Genomic DNA, 6130 nt, shown 5'->3' with positions numbered 1-6130 from the left:
ATACAAATTAATCTTAATGTAAAATAAAGGCACATACAAACTTGTGGTTTAACCAAACGAGAAACACAAAAGGCAATCCTGAGAGAGCCTGAGTAAAATTGTTTTACAATACTCAGACTAACTTCTATGACACTTCATAAGATGTGCCACACATTATTCACTTGTCTGAAGACTTTTTCTGTGATAGTTTCTGGAAAACAGAAAGAATTGAATTATAGAAAATCAAATTGAATGAGTTCACTGTGTTCTTTACAGAGAAGCTTTTAAACATTACACTGTTTTTGTTTCGGAAGTTTGACAGGCATAATAAAATTAATGGATGAAGCAGAAGAAAGTTACATTCCTCCAACAGGAATTTGAAAATGATCATGAGTCAGTAATACAAAATTTCCATGACTGATATTCCGCTATTGATGCAGAATAACAGCTGCATCTTCATACAACTCAATCAGGGGCTCCAAAATGAACTTTTAAAAAACCTTTTGTTTTCAAAAATGAGACTTCAAAACATTTCTTCTCTTTGTGTTGTTACACAGACTGACAATCAAAAAATGTGAGTTAGGGCTGACATCTAGAGAAAAACATAATTTAACAGATTTTTGTGAAGAAATTGTGAGTGGGCAAAATAAAATGTTTCCCTAAAAGGATGCAATTATGGTCTTATTTCTCCATATTCCCATCTTTCATTTAACTGACAGCTGGAGTTAAAGATTAACTTAGCTCCTAAATGCATAGTAGTTTGCAGCTTTCAAGAAATTAATGATTATTGCTATACCCCGTAAAGATCTTTCTTCTCTTAACAATGTATCTTTAAATTCTCTTTTTTTGCTTATATTTCTGGACACTTGGAAACAATCGGTTAAAACAGATGGGAATTGAGTGCACCTGCAATGCAAGGATGTTTGGCTTTGTACACAGTATAAAACGCTTATCTAAAACCACTGCTAATCATCTTAAATTACACCTTTATAAATATCAAGCACTTAAAATATGTAGTGAGAATAGGATACCATTTGCAGAATTTCAACTTCTGTTCGAAGAGTCTCATAGATGCTTTCCCAGTCATCATCTTTGTAATTTTCCAGTTCTTTCTTAAGCCTGTATCCGAAGAAATTAACAATTTTTTTAATAGCAGCAAATTGCTGCTTGGATTATTTTGTTCAGTTTTGGTCCCAGTTGTCAATTTGACTAATGTGAGAAAACTCTCATTGATTTGTGGCACGATTAGGATTTAAGTTTGCTAGTTTTTGTAATTGGCAAAGTGCTGCTCTCATACATTATCATTGGATTTCATTCACCACTGCCAGTTATGGTGACAATGTGAAGAACTTCAGAAAATGGCAATTTAGATTTTTAAAAAGTGTATCTTGACTAAATGCTTGATTAGACAAATGACCTCATTGATGATCATTTTCATTGTTTAAACTTATGAGTGTCAGTACTTGGGAAACACCATATGGTGCTGTTCTTGTTTACTTGAGCATCCACTAGTTGATGCCAGTGGAGAAGCACTGGCTTAGATGAGCCCTCTGCCTGACCCAATGTGGTAGTTCTTGTGCAGTCAGTATTCCATACCCATCCATAGGCTCCTCTACAATAAGGCCTACTTTTAATGTAGTGATTTTTCCTATTGAAAAGAGCATGTTTTTTTTCCCCATTCTTTCAGGCTTACAGGATGCCCCCAGTAAAAATTTTCTATTAAAATTATTAATTGAAATTATTTTTAATTAAAAACATTAGTAGCTTCCTAACTGGCTCAAATCTATTAAGAAATCAAATAGTATGGAGCCAGACGGAAAATCAGAGCTTTTTCTTGTCTGCTTGAGGCATGAAATAGTATTTACAAACAGCACCTAACTATTTTTACCATCAGTATGGAAGCAATTTGTAAAAACAAACAGCAACAGGATTCTCAATTGCTGCAGCTACTGAGCCAAATATCTTCAGAGAACAAAAAGAGACAGAAGACTTGTCTTATCTAGCACTGCCTACAAACCAGGGTCACAGATCCATTTTTTTGAAATCCAGAAAAATGTAGTTCATCTAGGAGGAAAAAAAGACTTCTATAGAAAAAGAGATTCCAAGAGGAACATCGGTGTTTAAGGAACCCGTAGGTCATTTTTCATTCTAAAAGTAGACACCGAAACTTTTCTCAGCAGCGACTACATTGGTTTAGATTACTGCTCAGCGTCCAAGAAATAACTCTGCCAGAGCTTTTAAAAGTCTGATGAATACTTTACATTGAGTTTTTCCATGGCTGTTGGAAGGGAAGCATCACAAGAGAGCTGAAGCTGCTTACTCTTCATGCAGTTTCAGCAACTGATGCTGAGTATTGTGGGCCATACAGACAGACTGAAAAAATGAGGAAAGGTATATGTTTTGGTTCTCATTAAATCACTAATCTAATGCATTAAAGCAGAACCCTGCTTCTATTGAGGTCGAAAGAAGAAGTAGCAACCTTTTATTGCTTCTTATAGTATATAAGATAAAAAAAAAATCTAATCCTATTATATAAATAATGCTCTTCTTCACTTCTCCTAGTGCAAATAGACTTGATTTTCTTCACAAGAAAATGTGTATTTGATATCTGAATGGCTTTGGTAATAGTAAAGGCATAGCTTAATATAAGAGAAATAGCTTAGTCACTGTGTGGCATTAGAATAGTAGTAGGTTCAGTAGTAGGACTGAACCTCAAGCTTCTTTTGCTGTTTCTCTAGAAAATATAAATGTTATGCCATCAATATGGAAGCAGTGTCAGCCCTGTGTGCATATTACAAAGCAGGAAATGCCTTTTCTTCTGGAAATATTTCCTCTATATTCATAACACATGCAGGTGTTTGAACAAAGGGAAATTCTGAACTCTGAGAAATTAAATACTCGGAGTCCTGTAGTACAGTGCTAGTTTACAGACCATTGCATTGAGAAAAGCTTAATTCAAGTTCTAAGTTAAGCTTTTGATGTTGATTAAACCAGTTTAACCTCATTGCCTTCTCTCCTCGTTATTTTACTCTGCACTTTCTGCTGGTAGGATAGTAGAACCTTCTTTTAAGAGAAACAAAAGCCCTACGTTACTGAACTTACTATAAGGAAAGTCATAATCTGTTCATCTCTGAGAAAATGTTCTCTCATTGTCTTTGACGTTGCAGCACTGATGCACAGACTGTTTGGTGGCTGTCAGTTAAGGGTGATATCCATCCATGTTAGGTGTACACTAAGGACAGAACAACTGGAAGATAAGAGTAACAGGTGCTTATCTGTATCCTGGGATTGTGGAGGAATTACTACCGATGGTGTGCTTTGAAACTGTAAAGCTCTGCGTTCGGATTTTTAAATTTTATTTAAAATATTTTAGAAAACTTTTAAAGTGGTGACAGCACAGCTCCTTGTAAAGCACTGGGTAGCAATGATAAAAGTCATTTATTCAAACGTGGTGTTTAATTTTTGCATTAATCAATTGATTCTGCATTCAGGTCTTCCTTTTTTTTTTTTTTTTTTCTTATTTAGAAGCTAGATAATTACAGTATGTGCCAGGAATGTTATATTCACAAAACAAGGGCTGTCTGTTATGTTACAGTCTACACAATTAATGCATTGGAGACGCCTGAGTTACTGAATAAATGATGAAGTTTTACCAGAAGGAATGTGAGACAATGGAACTATTCAAAATAATGCTTAACCTGGAAGGAGACTTAGCTTTTTTCATTTTACATTTCAGATAAGCAGGATATTCATATTCATCTTTTCACTATCAGATTGAATGTGCAAACCAATTATTCATGGAACTATCCTGTCTAGATGTAGGGCAGCTTTTCTGTCACCTTCGGAAATGGAAAGAGATGTACCTTTTGCCAGAACAAGGATTAATATGACAATTATACTCTCCTAACAACTATGATAAAAAGCAAATCTATTGAAAAAAATCTGAGAAGACATTTTAGTTTTTGGCCTTGCATGTCCTTTGTTTTAGTTTTTAGCATTTTGATCTTCTATGAGACCGCCAGATATACTTTAAAAAAATGTAATGGCACTGGATTGACATTGGATTGTTACATTACTGAATTTCAGGTAGTGGGCTCTAATGAAAAGCTGGGCCAGAAATGCCTTATTTGTGAAAGGACATTTGAAAAAGTTTAAAGATAAATGGCAATAGTAAAATCTGGCCTTAAATCACGTAGGTGGGACAATAGCATCAGAATGTTTTTTGAATGCTAGCTTGCCCAAGGCTGACCTCAGCTATCAATGGTCCATTTTCCATTACTCTAGAATACTAGAAGTGACAAAGAGATGAAGATGGAGATCACTGAAGATGATCGATTTTGCAGCTGTGAAATGAGCACATCTATTAAATATCATTGGCATTTGTGGTTGATATGCACTCTACTTGAATTTTAGCTGTATATGCAGAAGGCAAATAGGAAAAATAATTGTGAAATCAATAGATGTTGATATTATGAATTGAAGTGTGATGAAAAAAACGTTACTGTCAGACAGATCCGGCCAAAAATCATCCACAGACTTGTAATACTGGATCAAGACTCAGTAGCCCAAAACTACAATTTAAGTATAATTTTATGTAAAGAGATCTCAAAGAAGACATACTTTGTTCAGATAGGTGGATGAATATACATTTTAGCAGCCTTTTTGTCCAAGCAGAAGACAAAAGATAACCTGACCTGGTTATTGTTAGAGTTGCAAAAGGACCAGACCATTTCTTGGTTATATTTTAGTGAGACAAGAAAGAAAGTATTCTTCTTCTTTCCTTCTGCCTCCAACTTGCATATGATTGCCATTCTGTTTTTTAACTGTAAGTACAAGGGAAAACATTAGAGTATTATAAATCAAATTGCTTGATGCTGGTAAAGAAAGAATAGGATTTATGATACAAAACTGAGAGTTCTCTTAGAAGTTATATATAAACCCAAGAGTATATATGTGGATTTTCCTGAATTTTTATCAGAAAGGTCAGGAGAAACATTTATCAAGGTTTTAAGATTTTATTTAAACTGAAGAAAAGAATAAAAGACTGGCTTACAGTATCAGGCCAAACCTAAAGCTAATGTATTGGGGCCACTCAGTCTCACTTCAGTATTGGGACTAGATTAATGTGTATTGTGAGAGCAAAAAAGCAACAAGATTTTGCAGGGTATCTACAATTTGCTGACATGACCAAACTAAAAATACTATTGATACAACTGGAGCAGTCAATGTAGTTCAGACTATTATTAATTAATTGTGGAAGGGAGAAAATGAGTCCTAAATGGAAATTAGTATCTTGAAACACAAACTCAAGCACTTGAGTTCAACAAATAAGTTATAAAAGTACATGTTCGATGGCTCAGAAATAGAATAAAAATTAAGATGTAGGATTTATAATAAATGCTAGCAAGATGTAATTAAGTAAACAGCGTACTAGGCTATGAAACAATTGGAATTAAATGTAAATGAAAATAAATAGAAGAACACTGTATAAAAGTACAAAACTGGTGGTTTCACTGGAAGAGCTTTAAGGAATATATTATTATTGTAATTGATTAAACATGGAAAGTTTAAAACACATGAAATTAAGCTGCACATTTAAAATAAGATCTTCTGCACAGATAGCAAACCAAGAGTGTATGGACTGCTTAGCATTGGAACATATTTTCTATTGAAAGGCATGGAAAATAAATATGGGTCAAGGATCCTTCTAGTTCGAATATTTTGACTTTTGTACTGTACTGGTAAAATTAGACTTCTTTTTAGGGGGATTAGCACAGCTGTCCTATTACTGGAATTATTATTTCTATAGTGGGCTGCTTTGTTTGAAGGGAAATGTAATATTTTCTTAGAGCTAGAAAGACACATCCTTATTTTCCTTTGCAATATGGGCTCTCCATTCCCCACTCCAGGCTGAATGCATCTTTCTTGAAAATGAGGTGAAAGATTCCAGATGGAATTGTCACGATCAGCAGTATCAAAAATTTCTTGGTTTTTGTTTTAGTTGTAAAGACATTACTCCTCTCTTTGCTGTGTAAGGACTAGAGTTCTTTTCTTTTCTTAAAACATTTGCTATTCCGAAGACATAGAAAAACTTGAGTAAGATCAATTGTGACTGAAGTTACCTTCTTCCAGCTCTTTTTTTTTTTTTTTT

The sequence above is a fragment of the Meleagris gallopavo genome, chromosome 8, assembly GCF_000146605.3.
Source record: "Meleagris gallopavo isolate NT-WF06-2002-E0010 breed Aviagen turkey brand Nicholas breeding stock chromosome 8, Turkey_5.1, whole genome shotgun sequence".
Lineage (NCBI taxonomy): Eukaryota > Metazoa > Chordata > Aves > Galliformes > Phasianidae > Meleagris > Meleagris gallopavo.
This window is presented reverse-complemented; position numbering follows the sequence as displayed.